This window comes from Protopterus annectens, chromosome 7.part1 (genome assembly GCF_019279795.1).
Source record: "Protopterus annectens isolate FY-2018-M chromosome 7.part1, PAN1.0, whole genome shotgun sequence".
NCBI classification, from domain to species: domain Eukaryota; kingdom Metazoa; phylum Chordata; order Ceratodontiformes; family Protopteridae; genus Protopterus; species Protopterus annectens.
Window position 1 is genome coordinate 515,641,629 of NC_056740.1, and position 22,773 is coordinate 515,664,401.

Consider the following 22,773-nt stretch of genomic DNA (forward strand, 5'->3'; position numbering starts at 1 on the left):
GGTTGATAATTCTTCCTTTGTTTCGGTTTCGCACCCGTGTGGTTGACAGATTGACTTAATGGATTACATAAAATTATATAAAATTTCAGTATAGGTGATTATATTATCACTATTATATGAAATATACAACATAGCAGTAGAAAAAGTAGTTCACTATCCATTATTTAGTTACTGTAACTTTAAGGAAAGGAAGGCAGGTTTTTTAAATTTAATTGAATGAATTAATTGTTAGGTTTATTTAAACCTCATTTATATATGGTTTTATTGTTTCTGATGAAGTGCACTCACCGAGTGCACGAAAAGCGCTTAAAATAAATTGAATTTGCTTTATGCAGGCTCACTTGATTTGTTCTGTGTCCGGTTTCATGATGTCTCAGTATACCAATAAACTGATCACATTTAACAGTTGGCTAACATATTGGTGTTATTCAAAGGGGATACAGTGTCTGTCAGCCTGGGGTGACATGCTCGACATGCCACGTAGCTTCCCTATGGACAGCTTGCACCTGTCACCCTTGGACATTTGAATACTGGCTAAGGCATCTGCTGTCACCATACTGCCTTATTTAAGCAGGGCTCAACAGACAGACCCTCCTCCATAGACATTACAGAGTACATGACACTGAGGGTAATGCTGCTCAACACCAGCTGTATTACCCTCACATTGACCACACTCAGGAATCTCCTCAGTATGGAGAATAACAATATCTGTGCACTAACAGACCATGGTTCAGGCTCCCACATGCACACCAGCACTACTAGGTTATATTTCGTACCATGCTTTCTGACCACATAACTCGGAATGGCCAACACAAATAGGGGGAGTATCCATATACATCACAGATACACATACCTCCGGGTTGGTAGCACTGCACAAAGCATCACAGACCATACATATGCACCTAACATTGCGCAAATCTGCCTTTTGGTTTGTTGCCTGCTACAGACCACACTCACAAACTCAGCAACCACACTCGTCTTTCCAGGGAACACTGGACAATATGATGGTCTCCCCAAACACCATTATATTGGGTGATGTCAAATACACACACATTGACTGGGGATAGTACTCAGGCCCCAAAACCCTCACCCAACAGTTGCCACAATTTGTAAATTCATATGCTATGGCACAACCGGTCACCACACCCACAAGACGGGACAACATATTGGACATGATCATCACCAACATGGGGACTCTATGTTCCACACCTGCGATATACCCCTCATTGGTAAGGACAGAACATACTTTATCTCACTGGACATCCATATCCCGTCCCCACACCCATCCTGGGTAATCTTGGTGAACTTCCCAAAAGCAAACATCACACTTCTCCATACCACAGTGGTATCCTTCAGTGGCCCTGGGTCAGTGGTAAGTATGGCTCAGACTGCTGAATCCTTTACATACACAGTCTATGGACACCTAGTGGACTGCATGGATCATGCTATCCAAAATAACACCTGGACTCACAACTCCAATGGCAGGGGACCTGTCTGGTGGATCCCGGCCATTAATGTGCTATACAACAAAAGGAGGAAGCTACTACATGATAGAGCACAATCCCAGACAGGGAAGGCATCTGTGATCTGTACTAGCAGACAGCTACAATCACTCATGTATTTATGTCAGGGCCGCTTCTAACGGACAATTGCACCAGACACATCGGACACTCACAAGGCCTTCTTCAGTTAATTCAGGTACCTGGCTGGACACTCACTGATATGCTGTGTGTTACTGCATACTGACTGAACATACCCTGAACCCACAGACATTGCCAACATCCTGGCAAACGGGTTCAATGCAGATGTCTCCCCCCCATCCCCCCTAAGTTGGTACTGTCCATCCCAACAGAGTGTAACCTCCCTGACATCACGAATAAACAGGTGAGTGCTGCCCTCCCCACAGTGGACAACACAGCATCAATGGGATCAGACAGTGTCCTGGCCTGTGTTGTACATGGCCTTCATGACAGATGTAACCCTCACATTACGTCACTGTTCGATATCAGGGTTACTGCAGGATTCGTACCCACCAAATGGCATACAGCGATAGTGGTCCTGCTCCACTGAATACTGCCATAACAGACCACAGACAATATTGGCCTATAGGGCTAACTAGCCTGTTCTGCAAAGCTATGGAGCGTATTGTAATGGGACTCATGCACATAGACATGGGAAACCTACAGACACTGGGTCCTACACATTACAGCATTGTTGTGGGCAGATCTTGCCTGTTGGACCTGTTTGCATTCTTTAAACAGTTACCAGGTCCATCAGTGTTGGGACGGTTGTCCACACAGCCTGCCTGGACCTTGCACAACCCTTCAACACAATACCCCACACGGCCATTATGCATAGGCTCACCGGCATCAATATCGACACATATCTCACACGATGGATTGCTACCTGGATCAGGGATAGCACCCACATGCTCAGTGTTGCAGGTGCCATGTCTGACTATACACCAGTTACACATGGCATCCCACAAGGCTCAGTCCTGGGACCTCTCTTGTTCAGTATATATTTGTGTGATGTACAGGCTATCGCAGGAGGGATATGGCTGCCCATGTTTGCAGATGACTGCAAACTGGGTATCATAATCAACTCTCCAGCTGGCACATGCATACTCATACAGGGTCTCACAGAGATAGGATGACTGTTGCCTGAGCCATGGCCTATGGCTACATGTCATTAGTTGCATAGTCATCCCCTTTGAGAATGACAACATGCCCACATATTACCACATAGGTAGCAATCCATTACATACGGTAGTAGTTGTTACGGGTTTGGGGACATGACCTGTTCGTACTCTTGCCTTTGACAATCACATTGCCAAAGTGGTTAGACAGTACTTCTACATAGCCCACCATATCCCACATGGTTTCACATGTTGATCCTGTGTGGTCATTGTGCCCCTATACTCATCACAACCATGCTTGGTTACTATGCCACATTTGGGTTGTACCTTACCCGACACCTGCAGCAACTGTAATGGCCACAAATGTTACTCATCAAGCAGATGTAGGGACTCACACGGATGCCCTGCACAGTTCAGATACAGTAACTCCAGCTCTACTCAGTCACTTACCACCTACACGGATGTGCTGTGTGCCTGTAGTTTAAGGCAATATCTGACCCAGAATTAATGGACATGCTCCACCTCAGGATATCCAACCCCCTTGGAGCTACACACTCCAGGGACATATACCTCAGCACAGATGTTGATAGGACAAGCTGGGGGGACAGATTATTATCCATAAGGCTCCACTCACTGCAGAGTGTAGTCCCAGTTTTGCATAAGCAAAGCCACCCACTGACCACCCACAGGTGACATCTTGACAAGTGGATGGGTGATCGTATGTGTACCCATGGGATATCTTCTGGGTCCCTGCTAGACAGAGGCACAATACACTAAACGTAAATGGGCTATCTTGTGTGACCTACTATTCACAGGCACAGTGTTCTGATTTGACTGGGTTGCAGCAGCCAAACACACTCTAGCTATGCTTGAACATGCCCTAGGGCAGATAGCTTAGTATCAGCCTCTGAACCTATGACAATGTTCATGATGCACAATGTTTATTGCTGATACTGTTTGCAGGTTTTTATCATCTTTGCTTTCCCACTTTCTATGAACCGCTTAGGTATCTGCAGAACATATTTGATAATGACAGGGTTCCACTATATTATATACGTGTCTGTTGTCATATAAGTGTGTGCACAGGGCAGATTGCTGGATAGTGAGAGGTTCCTGGGTTAACACATGCAACTCCCTGATATGTGTGGCCCACTGCTGTACTCCAACATGGCCTAAGTGTGTGAGCATGCCCAGTTCAGACTGTCAGTGTTCTGTTGCCTGACATTTGTCTCATGTATTCAAGTGTGTGAGAATGCCCAGTGTGACCTTTCTGTATGTTGCTGTCTGAGGTCCACTACATTTGTTGATGTATGTGTACATGTCCAATATTAACATTTGTACTGTGTGTGTTGAAAGTCAGGTTCTATTCTTACTGCAGGACTCACCTTTGTGTCATAACTCAACAGGGATTATGCTGTGCCTGCAGGGTTTCCATGGAATACTTTGCATAGACTTATCACCATTTCTTCATGCAGGTTAACCACCGCAATACTGTCATGGTTTAGTGGTTCAGTGCTGTGACTATCGTGCACAGTATCCTGGGTTCAAAGACCAGTACCGCTTATATTTTCATACTGAGCAGACCAGACTGCTTAAGGGCCAGTAGAGCAACTATGAGCATGTTGGCTTTTGTTCAGCTATGCCCTACTTAGACCCAGCTTGTCCAACATTGCTCAATATTAACCATTATTGCTGGACGTTGGCCAATTTTACTCAACATTGACCACATTTGTACTAGTTGGTATGTGTGATTTGGTTTACATATACTACATAGTGGTAAATGCTGTTTAGCACTGCTTTATATTGATTAACACATGGCAATCATGCCTCAGGTGTTAATGCAGGGCTGCTTATGTCGGATGCACATACTACACTCCCTATACATGTTTGACTGCAAGTAGTGTCAACGTAGGCGTCCCTTTTACTATATGTGCGGGTCAGAGAGAGGTATCATTTCCAGAGTTCCTACTGAGCCAGTGTATGTGCTATGCGTTGCCTCTTTGTCAAGGCCAAGGCATACTGGGCATGCCTTCTTCTGCCTACTGGGGCAGGCACAGGTTTTTCCTCCTCTGAGTCACGCTCTGCCTGTGATGGCCCTGGCAATGGTGGGGGGCTGTTTGGCCCAGGCCTATGCTGGTCCTGCTGCAGCTGTTTTCACAGGATCATATTAGGTAGCATAGCACATACCATGACAATTTGGGTACATGTAATTGGTGAGTACTGCAAGGCTCCACCAGATGTGTCCAGGCACCAGAACCGTGACTTGAGCAGCCCAAACACACGCTCGATTACATTTTGTGTTTGTGCGTGTGCCTCATTATGGCATTCCTGTTCAGGTGTGTGTGCATTTCTGATGGGTGTCATCAGCCACGGCTCCAGTGCATAACCAGCATCCCCCACTAGGTGTCCATGTAGGATGTCCCCATTGGCAAATGTCTGGTACAGCTGTGTCAGATGCCAGATATGGGAATCATGGTAGCTTCCAGAGCAGCCAGCACACACATTCAGTATTATGCCCTGGGCATCACACACGACCTGGCAGTTGATGGAGGGGAAGACCTTGCAGTTGAAGTAGACCCTACCCTGCTCACCGGCTGGTGCTTTGATGCATATGTGCATGCAGTCTATTGCACCTACTACCTCAGGGTATTCCGCTATTTGTTGGAAGAGACGCATATTGCTGGCCAATACCTCATGGGAATTGGGGAAGTATACATGATCACTGACATGTGCTGACATGGCATCCAGAAACTGGTGCAGTACCCTGGATGCTGATGCCTGTGATATTCCCATCATATCACCAGTTGGTCTCTGGAAGGTACCTGTTGCTAATATTCCTAGGCCAACACATACCTTAGTTTCCACTTAGATGGGTTCCCCTCTGTTGGTTCTGTGTGTGAGGTGTGGCCTGCACAGCTCAACAATTTGCTGCAAGAGGTCTCTGTCCACTCTATAGTGCTCCACTATCTCCAGCTCATGTAGCCCCTGGTAGGTTACCCTGGGCCTGTACACTCTTCTCCGTCTCCTCACTGTGGGTTGTCCAGCAGCATTTGTATCATCACCACCCTCAGCATGTTGCATATGTCGCCTTATAACAGCAATGGCAGCCCCTAACATGTTTTGCCTCAGTACAGCTTTTTCAGTTTTCACTGCTATTAGCTTACTGCAGTGTTGTAGTGTCTCTTGAGAGAAACATAATGAACTGTTGTTTGCAGTGTTTTAAGTGCTGGGCTGGGCTAGTGTTCTGCCTGGTTAATTGCCTGATTCTGATTGTTTTCACCTGCTAGCTCTGCTAGTACTCCCAGGTAACTTCCCTACTATTTGGTGTGCTTCCTTTTTCCTTTCTGTTTCCTGAGGGGGGAGCACCATGCACACAAGCACAAACACGCGCACAGCAGCTAACATGTGCACACACATGCTTACATGGACTAAAACCTGCTTATTCTTGTTAAAACACGTGCACACCAGCGCAAATGCGCTTACAACTGTTTACACAGCCTTACATATGCTTACTCAAGCTTACACGTGCACACACACACTTACATGTGTGCACACTGTCTTACTCGGGTTTACTGGCATGCACACATGCGCATGCATGCTCAGCAAGAAACTTTGGTGTTATCCACGGCATACACCGTCCATTTCTTGACTTTACCTGGCCTACCTGTTGACACACCTCTTTCACTAATATGTAATTGTCGGCTGACACATGACACTTTGCTCCAATGAGCTTCACTCCTTTCATACATACCCCCCTCGTGATGTCACCTATCTTCTACTCTGTTACTGCCCTTATCTTACTGCTACACTCCACTGACTGTGCTCATTTCCTATGTAAACTTGGGATTCACTATCCTAACTCTCATTTGCATAGGATTGCCTACTAATGCTTGGTTACATCTCTTAGACTGAGCTTCCCCCCTTAGCAACCTCGACTCGGTGGCCATGTTGTCTTCAGCCTACCATTCACTTGCATTGTAAATTCATTTTAGCTATAAAATCCACATTTGTGGATCTTAATTATTAATTTTCTGTTTTTTAGGGCGCAGCGCATTTGCACGGCGCTGCGCTATGGTTAAACCCTGGAGATCGGGATGAAAAAAAAAAGTTATTTAATTTCTATTTTGAATCACTTTCCATTGCCAATGGCCATATTTTTGGCCCTTGGCATGCTTCCTCCTGTAAATGCATGTTTTTTTTGCAGCTGGCACAGCTCCGTTTTGCTATTTGCAGAACCGTACTCAGTTACATTTCTGCAAATAACACTACTCCTACTTGGACAGGTTCAGGTTTCCTGGATCGCAAATTTACCTCATTTGCATAGCTTTCGCCTGCAATTGAGGTCATTTGCATATCCAAGCCCTGTCCATGTAGGACTAGTTTAAGGAGCTCTGTTAAACACCCTTACCGGCTCTTCCTGGATCGCTCGGCGGACATGTTGGCTACATGGAGTCTTACTCTACTCTTAGACTCCATGTAAGCCTTCGTGAATCCAGCCCATAAACTTTCAAAAACTATTTTATGCAGCCATGTGGGGGGCTGTGCCCCCCACACTCCCCCTACTTTAATATTCCAACTCCGAGATCGCACTACAGTGGGGTAAGGGAAATCTCCCATTTACCACTATATGTGGTAGTGCTAATGGGAGATTTTATGTACCCTACCTGCAATGCCAACACTCAGATGGCACACACACAACATGCAGGGCACCTTGCTGCTCTGCATATACACCCAAAAGTTTGCATTTTTACTTACCTGGCACTTCCACTTTGAACCTTTGGATGTTCTGAACATCGATGTTCTGATCTCGATGATCAGAACTTTGATGTTCTGAATATTCAATGGTTTCAAGTGGAACCATGTATATATAAAACATACATACATACATATATATATATATATATATATATATATATATATATATATATATATATATATATATATATGCGCACACACACACACACACACACACACACACACACACACACACACACACACACACACACACACACACACACACACACACACACACACACACATAGATACTTATAGGTTCATAGGTTCATGGGTTGGTACTAGGCTATCGGCCCTAGGGCCTATACAAGCCTAGCCATAACAATTCCCTGGCTATTTCTTCCCACCATATTTACTTCCCTGGACCACTGTCTAGCAGGGCGAATGATGTGATCCCCAGGGTGAATTTCCTATCTCCCATCCAATCATCAAGGTTCCTTTTGAAGACGGCCAAACAGGCACTTTGCTTGACATGTATGGGCAGTCTATTCCAGAGTCTGGGGAGTCTCTGGGTCAGGAACCTATCCCTCCAGCATGCTTTGTTCATTGTAATGACAAGGTTTCGATCCCTGGGGCATGTGGCTCTGAGGTATTAGGATTTCTTTAAGTGTAGCATATCCAACAGCTCTGGGTTTGACATGGCCTTGTATGTTAAGCAGAGATCACCTCTAAGTAGATGATACGTGACAGAGTATAGCTGGAGTTTCTTTAGATGGTCAGCATAGGGCATCTGCTTTAGGTATGTGATTCTTTCAGTGAGGCATTTCTGCAGCCTTTCCAGTTGTTGCAGATGTCTTAAGAGGTACATACCAAACAGGGTGTTGTATTCTATAATGGGTCTAATGAGGGATGAGTACAGTGGGACAATGACCTCTTTTTTTCTGGATGAAAAGCCCTTAGTGATGAGGTGTGCCACATAGAAGGATTTCCTGACTGTTGTGGTGATGTGGTTATCGAAGGTGAGACCACTGTCCACCTGTGTCCCTAAGTCTCTTATCACATTTTCAGTGTTTAGTGTACTGCCACCTATGTGGTAATTCATGGGTACATGGTTTTTCCCAAAGGGGATAACTATACATTTCTTGGCACTGAGCTTGAGCTCATGGCTCTGGCACCAAGCATCTGTTTCGGCAAGAGCCTTTTGTAGAATATCCACATAATTTGGGGATTCAATAATGCCTCCCAGTTTGCAGTCATCTGTGAACTTTGTTAGCCAGACTCCCTTAGTGTTGGCCTGTACTTCACAGAAGTAGATGCCAAACAAGAGTGGTCCCAGAACTTAACCCTGAGGTACTCCACTTGTCACTTGTCTGGAGGTGGATTTGGAGTCAGCTACTTTTACAGTGTGGGTTCTGTCAGTGAGCCAGTTGGCAACCCACTGAGTGACATAGGGATTAATACCCAGCTTAGTAAGTTTATCTATAATTCCAGAGTGGGGGATGGTGTTGAAGGCCTTGGCGAGGTCCAGATAGGCTGTGTGGACTGCCTTACCCTCATCTATAGCTCTGGAAACTGATGCAAAGAATCAGAATAAGTGTATAAGTTGTGGAAACAAAACTGATTTAACCACTTTGTCTAAATCCAGCACAACTCAAAAAGCATAAAAATTTGTGATTATTTTACAGGGAATCAGGCTGTCCTGCACAGACCAGTGTGGAGAACGTTGCTTCCCAGACTACTTTAACTTATACATATTGACTCTATGGTTGCACTGTAATGGAAAAAAATGGAAAAGTCTTGAATGGTTTTCCTCCAGCTCACAAAATTCAAAACAGTTTTGGAAAGCAAACTGCAATATTACTTGCAATCAGTAAGAAAATTAACACAAGTGATCACAGAATGGCAAACTTATTTTCTGATTTTTAGGTGGTAGTATGTAGTGTAGGCTAGTATAAGATGGATGATGCTAGGTCACTTTTTTAGACATTTCTGTTTAGATGACGTGAGAGATCAGTTGAAGTTATCTCATACAAATAAATGGGTTCCACTGAAGGGCTCTAACTGTCACTTTACCAAATCACAAGTGGTCTAAAGAAATAGTCTAATCACAGTTAATCTAATGATATTTTCCAGTTACAATTCTAATAGTAAGAAAAGTTTATGTTTTTTTATAACTGATATTAGTTTTCTGATATATATAAAAGTAATACTGCACTTTGTTTTATCACAGTGTGCTGGATTATGTAGGCTGATGGTTCATATTTAGTGTTGTTTCTTTCTGCCACTCAGTGCAACTGAAGAGTTTATATACACACATATATATATATATATATATATATATATATATATATATATATATATATATATATATATATATATATATATATATAAATTTGGGGGGGTGCCAGTGCTAATTTTTCTTTTTTTTCTGTTTTTTGCTATGCCAGGTTAGAAGAAGTGCACTTAGATCAATTGTATTTGATCATTTTGTGTTTAGATGCTCTGATGTTTAGATCAAATAATATGCACTCCTAAACTCAGCTTAGTGATTCATTTTTCCACACAGCCACATAAATACACAACTATTTGCAGTCAGTGCTGTTATGCAGCATAGGGATGAGGCATTTATGGAAGACAAGCATCTTTGTAGAATGAGAACATGGTATCGTTATAGACAACACACAGACGTATGCAAATATGCATCAGTATCCACAAAATCTGCCCTCAACAGGCAGTATAGTGCAACTATTGACATTTTCCCAGCTTCCAGACTGGGTTTGAGTTACCTCTCAGCAAAGCCCTAAGCAGAAGCAGCAAAGGATATCTTGGAAAAATGGTCCCTCCACTTCATCTGTATGCCCTGCATCTAAAGTACTGACCATCTTCTTGGTCAGTACTTTTTACTTATGTTTAGTTTCATGTGAAATTACTTATTTCTGTTTAGTTTTTTTTATATTCTTCATTAAGTATTTCACTTGATTCCTATTGTCATTTCACTTATTTCTTATTTATTTCTAGGTTTCCCTCATACTTACTTTAAGATTCTTAATATATGTAGAAATGACATGTGTCATTTTGTACTTGTGTATGTACTTTCCTAATGCACCCAAAATAGCTTGCACTACCTGGGTATTTTCAATAGCCCTCTGTCACATCATTCCATTCCGTTAAAAATCATTTACTTAGAGACTATAAATTGTCTCTCCCCTAAATCATTCTTCTGAGTTATATGCAATGAGAAATCCATCTCATCTTACCTAAAAAAATGAAAGAATGGAGTAAATAGCACAGACATAGTAATTTTAAGGAATTATTGAAAAAACACTAACACTTCTTAATATGCCAAAACTCTTATACGTGGCTTGCAGTAATTGCTTGAGATGCAGTGCATATAATTAACAAGATATTTAATTATAACGGATAGGATACAGGTTGTTCTAAAGGAAACACACAGCACGATTGTTTATTTTGCAACATTACCTCACATCTGCATTATACTTGGGAAGCCTGCTACTTCCTTCTTCTCATCCTGATCAGCTTTTTAGTATGGCACAGTTTTGGTCTAACGATGTTAGCGCAATCACAGATCAACAGCTTGGTTTTCGGCCTTCAGAGTGGCTAAATCAACTGATCTTACACTGTATGCAAAGTTTAACTAATATTATTTTGTGACATGACAAGAGTTCATTAAGCATAGCTGAGACTCTGAAAACTGTGATTGTGCAACTCTAATTATCATTACAAATAATAAATGCTGAAACTTGCTGTACGGCAATTTAAAGCAAAGCACCCTGCAACCGCTGACATTAAAGATGAATGTAACCCACCCCTATTTATATTTATTGACTCCAAGATAGCTTTACACCAGAGGAGGGGGAATTTTTCACAATGTTGCAGTTTTGGACTTAGCTCATATTAGCTGTTAGTTGAACATTTTGTTTGAATGCTGTGTGGATCATAGATCATCATACACTCAGTTTGGGTGCTTTTCTAAAACACTCAGTATTGCCTTTGTTAAAAACTGCTTTATTACTATTTTACTTTTAAAATCAGCTGTCCAAATTCTACAAGAAGGGTCCACAAAATCAACAGTCCTTCTGTTTCATCCAAAGAGATGTTTGTTTCTTCTGTTAGATTTTAGGTACCACATATCCTTTTCTATAAGGGTTGCCCTAATCCAAGAAAGAAATCTAGGGATTCAGTCTAAAGAAAGGTCAGATAAGGTACATCTAATAATGGAAGCACTAAAAGTGTAACAGTAAAACGTTTAGTTCTGTCAATAGATTTTGCATTCCCAACTCACTTAAGAAGTTTAATGTCTTATTATAGGCAGCTTATTTTATGTTCGAAACTGAAAATATGCATTTAGTTTTATATTCGGGCAAACAGAAAAAAATGTGCTACTTAACACTTGCAGTTTTATAGCAAATCAAACAAATAAAGCAGTTAAATTAAGTATAGATTATCCAATATCCTACTTCCATCTTTAATAAAGTCACAAACCACTTTATTTTAAAACACATTATTAAAGATAAAAAAGATTTCTGCTTTAACCCTCCTATAATACAAAGATCAAATCCAAAAATATTTTGGACTCAATTAACCAAATATTGCAACTGGGTAACCCTTCTTCTCCCAATCCCTGCCCTAATAAGACACCTGAAGAAACTGCTGCCATCTTTAACACCTATTTTATCAAATCCATATCTGATATGATTATGTCTAACCATTTTTCTCCTGACAGTACTCACTCTAGAATCAGTTGGACTACTATTGTGAACCCTCTCCTACTTTAAACTTTTCTAATACCTTTCCCTTAGTTCTGTTCCTACTAGCTACATTATTAAATCTCTACTTTCCAAACTCAAACCTTGTTCTACATCTGCTGACAATATTCCTTCCTATTTCCTTCAGTTAGCAGCTGACTCACTTGCTCTCCCAGTATCTATCTTGATAAATTGCTCTTTCTCTGAGTCAAAAGTGCCTTCTATCTGGAAAGAAGTCTACACTCTACCAATACATAAAGGAGTTAACTCCACATAAATCACCAACTTTAGGCCCATTGCTATTATAGCACCACTCTCAGAAGTATTGGAAAAATGCATACATAAGCAAGTCATACAAAATCTACTACAGGAAAACCTGCTCACTCCCACACAACCCGGCTTTTGCCCTAAACATAGCACTACTACTGCCCTCATATCCTTCCTTAACACTATTTCTCTGGCCAGAGATAATAACAAACTCATCTCTTGCCTTTTCTTAGACCTTTCAAAAGCCTTTGACACTGTGTCTCACTCACTTCTATTGACCAAACTGAGTAACTTTAGTTTTTCCACTTCTACTGTTGCCTGCTTTTCCAGCTATCTCACTGATAGACTGCAATCAGTGAGATGGCTTTCTGCTCTCTCCCCTCCTCTCCCAGTAAAAATGGGTGTCCCCCAAGCCTTTATTCTTGGCCCACTACTGTTTAATATCTTTACTAATCTACTCTATACTTCTTTCCCCCAGTCATCCCTAGTACAATATGTAGATGACTCTACAGTAATCACCATCGCTGGCAACCCCTCTGAAATCATCTCTTCCTCTCAGGCATCCTTTAACTCAGTTGAAACCTGGCTCTCTAATAACCTGCTTATTCTGAACCCCCCCAAATAAACTCCTATTCTTCTTACCTAAAAATGTTAACCAACTTAAACCCACTTTCTCTGTACTGTCTCTCAATAACACTCCCAGTGAAGTGGAATCATGCACATACCTCTTAGGTGTTATTATAGATGATCAACTTAAGTTCGACTTACATGTTAACTGTATCCAGAAGACTCATCTAAAACTGGGTCTCCTATTAAGGAACAAAATGTTTCTCACTAACAAAGCAAAAGTAACCCTCTCCCATTCTTACCTCCTACCCAGTCTACTGTATAGCTCTCAAATCCTCACCAAACTCAACTCCTCTCTCCTTGCTAAATTAGAATCAACCTACAACAAATTACCCACATTTGCAGCACACCAGACATACAAGTCCCATCACTGTCTCTCACTAAAACATTTAAACTGGCTAGAATTACCTCACCAGCTTCTCCTCTCTCAGCTCCAGATTATTCACTCCATTCTATACCAGCCCTCCTACTGTCCTAGCTTATCTCCTCTTATCTCTCAATATTCTCCCACTAGATCTCTATGTAGCTCAGACCAAGACCTTCTACAGATCTATAAACCAAAGACCAAAATGGGATACAACCTCTATAGCTATAATCCTGCCATTTCTTGGAACAAGCTGCCATTAGAAATTAGATCCCTCAATCAACTTAAACAATTCAAATGGTTACCAAGGAATGTTTAAAAACTCACTGGTCCTGCCACTGTACTCACCCCTCATAATCGTCCCTACTATCCCAAAGATAGTGCTCTATCTGCCCACTTTTTTGTTTTGTTTACATCTATTTTTTACCTCTTCCTAGCCTTCTTTACCTCTTTAGTGCCCGGTATCTTTACCATGAACAGAAATCTCCTAAGACTACTATTCAAAATATGTCTCTCTCATTTCTCTCCCTCGGTCATGATGTACAGTAACAGCAAATGATATTATGAATTTTTCTCTTCTTGCTTTATTGTCAGAATTATACTGACATTGTTATATTGCTTTCTTGTTAACTTTTATTGTAAACATTTTTGAAGCCTTTTTGTTTACTGCTTATGTTAGTCTTTACTATAATGTTTGTGGAGTTTTTCTCCCAGGGCCTCTGATGAAAAAGGGCTATTCAGCTCAGTTGGACAATCGCTGTCAACAAATGTAAAATGAAAAAATAAATCTCTAATGAATTCGCAAACCACTTTCATTGCATAATCAAAGTAGACAATTCTGTTTCTCTCCTTATAGATGTTCTGAGTTTTGCAAAGCTCAGAGGTGAAGTGTCCACAACTTCTCTAGCCTTGTCCTAATTAAACTATATTATAGATATTTGTGACTGATTGTACTAAGCAACCAAGACTCTTTGGAGTTAGAACTGAATGGGGACTAAGGCAGTATGCTAATGAGTTACCATGATGAAGCATATTCCATATCCTCCCTACACATTAGATCAAGTGTTAGCTCATTTGAGTAATTTCTACTTGCAAAAGTAAACATTTTAAATCTGCTGGGTGATTACATACAATTGAAATGAATAAACATCTTTGCATAGCTGCTCCTCTTGAAATCAGCTTTATTTATATTTCTCCCCACTAAGTGATGTAATATAGTCAGAAGGGTAAGTAACAAAGAGGACCAATGTTTATCTTACTGACCAAATGCTGAGTGTTCTTATTTACAGATATGAGTTTTTTTGTTGTTGTATACAATGATGATCTCACTTCAGCCTTAGTGACATGAATATGAATAGTGATTGGGCACGATGAGGAATTGAGAAAGAATGACAAGGTTCATAGATGAGTACTAAGCTAACTGCCCTTGTGGGCCATTTTAAGCCTAGCCAATTATCCCTTGTGAGACTCAAACCCTGCATGTTGTGCTTGTAAGACAAGCACCTTAACCATTAGGCCACCCACCTGCTCACCTCACCCATGAGATAGGATGTGGAAATGTGCTGGGAACAACTGAAACCATGGTTTCTCACAGAGACTGGAAGAGTTGCTAGCAAACAATGGAGCAGTAATGACATTGGACTTTGCATTACTACAGAGGTGGGGTTGTACCTCTCACAAGACCACACAAATAAACCAATATTGCATATCAGTCGTCATTGACTTATATTCTAAAGTTTCTGTAGGTGAAAGTAGTACTCAACTCTTTGAAGACATCTTTACATTAATTAAATGTCAGGAAAAGCTAGTCATACATACTTAATATAAAGACCTTGCCATAAACCATGAAAAGGTAACATAAATACATTCTTTTTTTAAAGCAAACAGCAAAGTAAGTTTAAACTTGCCATGGTGACAGTTGTAAATGTTCTGAAAGTTCACATCAAGCAGCATTTCTTGATTTAAAGTACTGATACAAGTTAACCAAGAAATTAACAAAGTAAAATGAAGTATTCACAAGATATTTTCTGTTAAAAGCTTGCTTACCACAAAAGCACAGAAATGGTGGTTCGAGTGTGAGTCCCTTATTATGGTGCTTCTGTTTCTGTTTTAGCAGGCTGTCCATTAGTCTTATGATTTTTTTTTATTTTCTTGACTGCTGTGAGTGACAAATGTCAGCCAGCCACAAGATAGCTTTATACCAGCTGGCTTCCCATGAAGATGTGCCAGTGTTGTCTTCAAAGGTAATGGTATTAACTAGAAGATCATTTGGAACATGGCTTACTTTATTACCTATTAAACAAAGCGGTAGATTGTCTCTGCTCAGCAGATGTCTGACAGTCCTATTTTACTTTTTCAGATTTTGATGAGTAATGTGTCAGAGGTAGGCTTATTCCTTCTGTTGTGGGGCTTCATGTTGAAATGTCAACATTGAAAAGCCAAGTGCCAACATGCAGGAAAAAAACACCCAGGAGAAGAGTGAATCTTAAAAATCAATCTTCTCTTTTAAGCCTTCACACGTCCCAAACTTATATAAATGAGGTTGCCATACCTTGGTGAAAAGAGAATCTTCCTGGAAATGGCCATCTCAGACTTCATCCTGTATTCATAGTCCCTGGCTCAGTATGTTCACAGTGGTAATCAGTGAAGAGTGGCACTACATCCGGTAAATAAGGTCATTCAGACTGACTACAGAAATACAGAGGTGTTCTGGTAAACATACCTCCCTCTGGGAAAAGCATAACATGGTTGGGGGGCTATTATGAGGATAAGGAGTATTACACATTTGCATATTACTTTGATTCATAAAGACAAACATTAAAGGGCATTGTATGCATACAAAACACATAAAATAACTCCAAACTTATACCAGTAGGCACCAATTTACCAGAATAATATGGGAGTTAGGCAGCAAATTAATTAGCTGAGTTGAAGGGGCAAAATGAATATGTACTGCCATACTTTTTAAAATGAGGTATGATTATTCATTTTACTTCAACAAATATTGTTTTTTATTGAATTGCAGTACTTGTGCATACATGGTCAAACTACTTAATAGATTACTAGAAGAAATGATTCATTCTGGTGTCATTTTAGTGCTTGCACATACATGAACAAACTACTGAAGGGATTGTTGGGGGAAATTTATAATTTGAGTGTCAGTGAAGTGCTTGTGCATACTTGGACAAACTACTGAGGGGGTTGTTGGGGGAAACTTTTCACTTTGGTGTTACTTCAGTGCTTGCACATACATGGACAAACTACTGAGGGGGTCATCTGAAATTATTCATTTTGGTGTCAGTGAAGTGGTAAGCATTGGTAGCCTATCTACCATGAGAGGAGTGGTTTCTGGGCCAGAAATTGTAGTTTATTGACCTTTTGGGCAGTTTTTCCAACTCTCTCAACTTTCTGGTTTAAAAGCCCACATTTGCACTTGTTTCCCACCTTTCCTGTAACTAGTCTAGTCCAGATACAGACTTGCTGTATCCAGGACTGTTTGTAAGCTTCTGAATGGTGCCAAAGTCTGCTCATCAATTTTTCCTTTAGATCTGCTAGTTCTCTCTTCTCCTACACTTTTAATAGCTTATTAGTTTACCACTTTACCAGACTTCTTGTAGCAATTATTGTAGCACACAAAAGTGCTACCAGCACTAAACATTCTACAAGGAAACAGCTCCAGTACTTATTATTAATGCCCAACCCTCCAGCCATGTCTAAAGGTCAGTTCCCTGTGCTTTCTCCTATTAATCTGGTGAACTTGGGCACCCTGAGGCAATGTAGCAACTGGCTCATGTACACTGACAACCCTCTCCTCTTATATCCCAACACTCTGACTTGCAAGAGATGCCCTTATATATCCAAATTGGAAACCATGCACTCTCCAACCAAGACCATAATAGATGGTCAAGAGGAGAAGGTCAATATTTGTGCCACACCACATGGAACACATAGCCCTCCAGAACATACACCAGCACTGCCTTCACATAAAAACACAAATCACACACCCACCTTCATGGAGACTCTCAATAAAAATCTACCCAAACAGCAGAGACCTCCAAGGCAGAAACGCACTCGACCACCACAATACAACACTAATCATGAGACACATAACTCTCCTAAACAGTGTGCCACTCAACCAAAACCTCTAAGGCAAAACAGCATGCCCAACACACTTCCCACTCACTAGGTTGAATAAGGAGAAAGTAGCAGCCAGCAGCCTGTCAGGCACCAGGATCAGCCACATAATGCATGCACTGAGGTCCCTCAACAACAGGTACAAATATGACTCTGTCATTGTATATGTGGGTGTGAATGACCTGAGACATACCTCCCTGAACTACATGAAAAGAGACATGGAGGAGCTCTCAGATTATGTAGCCCAGGTGGGCATAACCCTAGCCCTGAGCAGCAACCTACCATCACCCAGAATGATACCACAGTACAAGCAGAAAATTATTAATTTCAACAATTGGCTAAGTTTCTGGTGTCATTCTAAGTGGATCCAGTGTCTGTCTGCCTTGGATGACATAATTAACAGACCCCGATGCTTTGCCAGAGATGGCCTGCATCTGTCACCCCTGGGCTTCTGCATACTGGCCAAGGCTCTTGCCTCCCCTATAGTGCCTTTTTAGGTAGTGTTCCAAAGACCAAATTACCACTGTAACTGCTACAAACAAATGAAATATGAGAGTCATGTTGCTCAAAGCTAGAAGTCTAAATCTCAAAATGCACACACTCAAAGCACTCCTTAAAATGGAGAACATTGACTTTTGTGCTGTAACAGAGACCTGGTTCAAGGCAGCAGAAAGCACCCCATGCACTACCAGGCTATAACTCTTTCCACACCTTTCAGCCCCAGAACTTGGACTGAAGCTCCAAAGGTGTTAGTGTTTCCATATTCATAAAGGATGCGCACACCTCTAGACTGGTAGCCCAACATAGCACATCTGAGATACTTCAGGTTCAGCTAACATTGGGTAAGACACCAGTTCAGGTCGTAGCCTGCAATAGCTCCCCAACCATGTCACAAGACTCACACTCCACATTCCTAAGCACTGTGGAGAATATTAGGGTCCAAACTAACACTCTCATACTGGGTGACTTCAACTACCCCTCCATTAACTGGGAAAACTGCTCATGTACCAATACACTTGCCCAATGTTTCCTGGAATTCATTAATTCCAATGCCCTGGACCAGCTCATTCTTACCCCCACTAGAGGTAGCAACATCCTTAACCTGGTCATTATTAACATGGGCGACCATTTCTCTACACCAGTAGTCAACTCCTCCCTGATTAGACCCGAACACAAACTAATCACCTTGGAAATCCACATCCCTCCCACCCCACCCCACCCCGCAAAGGTAACCACCATGAAAAACTTCTCCAAACCTAACCTTGGGCTCCTAAAAACAGAGGTGGCTAACTTCACGCCACCCGTTTAAATGGAGAATAGTTGCATGACTGCCGAATCATACAGCAATGCACTTTACAAACATGTACACAAATGCATGGATCTCGCCATACCCAATAGAACCAAGACACTTTCCTCCAAAAAAAAGGAAGCCAATCTTGTGGTCCACTGCCATAAACAAACTCTACAACAGAAGGAGAAAACTGTTGTGGAATAAGGTAAAGTCCCAAGACTGGAAAAATTCCCTTATCAGCCTCAAAAAAAACTTGAGATCCCTCATGAAATCCTCTAAAGCTAGCTATGAAAACAGAATTGCAGCAGATAGTAAAGACAACCACAAGGCCTTCTATAGTTATGTAAATAATCTCCATGGCAATACCCAGATTTGCTCTGAGCTACTGCATAATGGTACCTCCTATACTGAGCCAATAGATATTGCCAATATACTGGCCAACAGATTCAGTGCCAACTTTACCCCTCCCCCAAAGGACCAATTACAATACCAGTAGATTGTCAGGCACCCAGTATTACTGCTGCACAGGTTAAAACAGTACTGTTCAAGGCCAAGAATACAGCTTCTATGGGACCTGACAATATCCCTGGCTGTGTTCTACATGAACTACAGAGTGAACTGGCACCTCACCTGTATGCCCTGTTCTATCACAGCCTCACCTCAGGCGTTGTCCCTACCAAATGGTGCACTGCTATAGTAATTCCTCTCCACAATGGAGGAGCAAATACAGACTCTGGGAACTATCGCACCATTAGCCTAACTAGTCTGATATGCAAAGCTATGGAATGCATCATCATGGACCTAATAAACAAGGATATAGAGGATCTTCAAACTCTGGATCTTACACAGTTTGGTTTTGTGAAGGGAAGTTCATGCCTGCTCAACTTGGTTGACTTCTCTGAGTCAGTCATCAGAGCTGTGGATGAAGGCAAGGTGGTTCATACAGCCTACCTTAATCTGGCTAAGGCCTTTGATACCATTCCCCACTCAGGAATCATAGAAAAACTCACTAAGCTAGGCATCAACCCCTATATCACTAGGTGCATTGCAAACTGGCTCACAGATAAAACACACAGTGTGAAAGTAGCTGACTCCAAGTCAGACTGCAGACCAGTTATGAGTGGAGTCCCACTGGGCTCGGTCCTGGGTCCTCGCCTGTTTGGTATCTACTTCTCTGAAGTTCAGGCCAACATGAAGGGACCCGGGCTGACAAAATTCACAGATGATTGCAAGTTGGAAGCTTTTATTAACTCCCCAAGTTATACTGACATCCCACAGAAAGGCCTCACTGAGACTAACGACTGGTGTCAGAACTATGGCCTTAAGCTCAATGCCAAAAAATGTGTCATCATCCCCTTTGGGAAAAACCCTGTTCCCTTGAATTACCACATCAATTGTAATCCACTGAACACAGAAGGTGTTATAAGAGATCTGGGAACACAGGTTAGCAGTAATCTCTCTTTTCACCACCACATTGCCACTGTGGTCAGAAAGTCCTTCTATGTGGCACATCTCATTACTAAGGGTTTTGCATCCAGGAAGAAAAAGGTCATTGTCTCCCTCTACTGTTCCCTCATTATGCCAGTCATCAAGTAGAATGCCTCCTTTGGCATGTACCTCACTAGACACCTGCACCAACTGGAGAGGCCACAAAAGTACCTCACAAAGAGGATCCTAGGTCTTAAACACTTGTCCTATATGGACAGACTCAAAAAACTCCAACTCTTCTCTGCTTCATATCACCTACTTAGAGGTGATCTCTGCCTGACTTACAAAGCCATGTCTGACCCAGCTCTGTTAGAAACACTATATCTAAAGAAATCCCAATCCCTCCACACTGCATGCTCTGGAGACCTCAACCTCATTACCACAGTCAACAGAACATGATGGAGGGACAGGTTCATAACCCAGAGACGTCTCTGTGTTTCAGGACTTGCTTTAGTGAGTCCCGACATTTCAAACGGTTACCCTGTCATCCCTTGGCTCTGGCTTTTGGGATTTTGCTCAGTATGAGGCTTAAGTGCTCCTCACAGATGAATTTGCACCTCAGTTTTCAGAATGTGTTGGTAGCAGTAATGGCAATAACCATGACACATAGATACGCCCCGGGATTCAGCAAAGGTCTGTGCAAGAAGTCATCTCTGCCTGACGTACAAGGCCATGTCCAATCAGGATCTGATGGACATGCTCCACCTCAAAAAATCCAAATCCATCAGGACCACGAGAGCTAAAGACTTAAACCTCTGCACAAGTATGAATAGGACATGCCGGAGGGATAGATTCATAACCCAGAGGCTTCCCATGCTTTGGAACAGGATCCCAGTTCGTATTAGGCAGAGCCCCTCACTGACTGTCTTCAAGAGAAATCTTGATGAGTGGATGGGAGATTGAAAGTTTACCCCAGGGGTCACATCTGTGTCACTGCTAGACAGGGGCACAGTAAACTAATTCTATTATATAAGGGGACCTTCATTGTGTCACTACTAGACAGAGGCACAGTATTCTAGATTTATTCTGTACATGTTTGTACCATTTCATGGGGTGGCAAAAGCCACATCACTATGGCTAGGCTTACAAATGCCCCAGGGCAGATAGCCTAGTACTATACTATGAAACTATGAAACTATAAGAATAGTTTATTCTTGCATGGAAGGGACAGTTCCCATGCAGTATGGCAGTATGCCATGTATATGTATGAAGGTGCACTACCGTGCTCTAAAATGGACACGGGTCTGTGTGCAAGTGCAGGGGGCGTGTCCGAGAGCAGTGCTCTCACAATGGCCACACAGATAAAAACGCACTCTCCAAAACTAAGAATACAGCATCCATGGGACCAGACGACATCCCAGGCTAAATGAACTACAAAATGAACTGGCACCTCACCTAAGCATCATGTTTAATCATAGCCTTACCTCAGGCTTTGTGCCCACTGAGTGGTGCACAGGTACAGTTATCCCACTCCACAAGGGGGGATCCACCTTGGATCCCATCAACTACTGCCCCATCAGTCTGACAAGCCTGATCTGCAAGGTCATGGAACATATTATCATGGAACTTATAAACAAAGATATTGGCAACCTTCAAACACTGGACCCCACGCAGTTTGGGTTCATGAAGGGCCAATCTTGTCACCTGAACCTGATTGACTTCTTTGAATCAGTCTCCAGAGCCGTGGACAAGGGTAAGTTGGTCCACACAGCCTATCTGGACCTTGCCAAGGCCTTCAACACCATCCCCCACTCTGGAATCACAGATAAACTTACTAAGTTTGGCATTAATCCCTACATCACTCGATGGGTTGCCAACTGGCTTACTGACAGAGCCCACACTGTAAAAGTAGCTGAATCGAAATCCATCTCCAGACAAGTGACAAGTGGAGTACCTCAGGGTTCAGTCCTGGGACCTCTCTTGTTTGGCATCTACTTCTCTGAAGTACAGAGTACAGGCCAACACTAAGGGACTCTGGCTAACAAAGTTCACAGATGACTGCAAACTGGGAGCCATTATTGAATCACCAAATGATGTGGATATTCTACAAAAGGGCCTTACAGAAACAGATGCTTGGTGCCAGAGCCATGGGCTCAAGCTCAATGCCAAGAAATGTATAGTTATCCCCTTTGGGGAAAAAACATATACCCGTGAATTGCCACATAGGTGGCAGTACACTAAACACTGAAAGTGTGATAACAGACTTAGGGACACAGGTGGACAGTGGTCTCATCTTCAATAACCACATCACCACAACAGTCAGGAAATCCTCCTATGTGGCACACCTCATCATTAAGGGCTTTTCATCCAGAAAAAAGAGGTCATTGTCCCACTGTACTCATCCTTCATTAGATCCATTATAGAATACAACACCACATTTGGTATGCACCTCTTAAGACATCTGAAACAACTGGAACGGCTGCAGAAATATCTCACTAAAAGAATCACAGGCCTAAAGCAGATG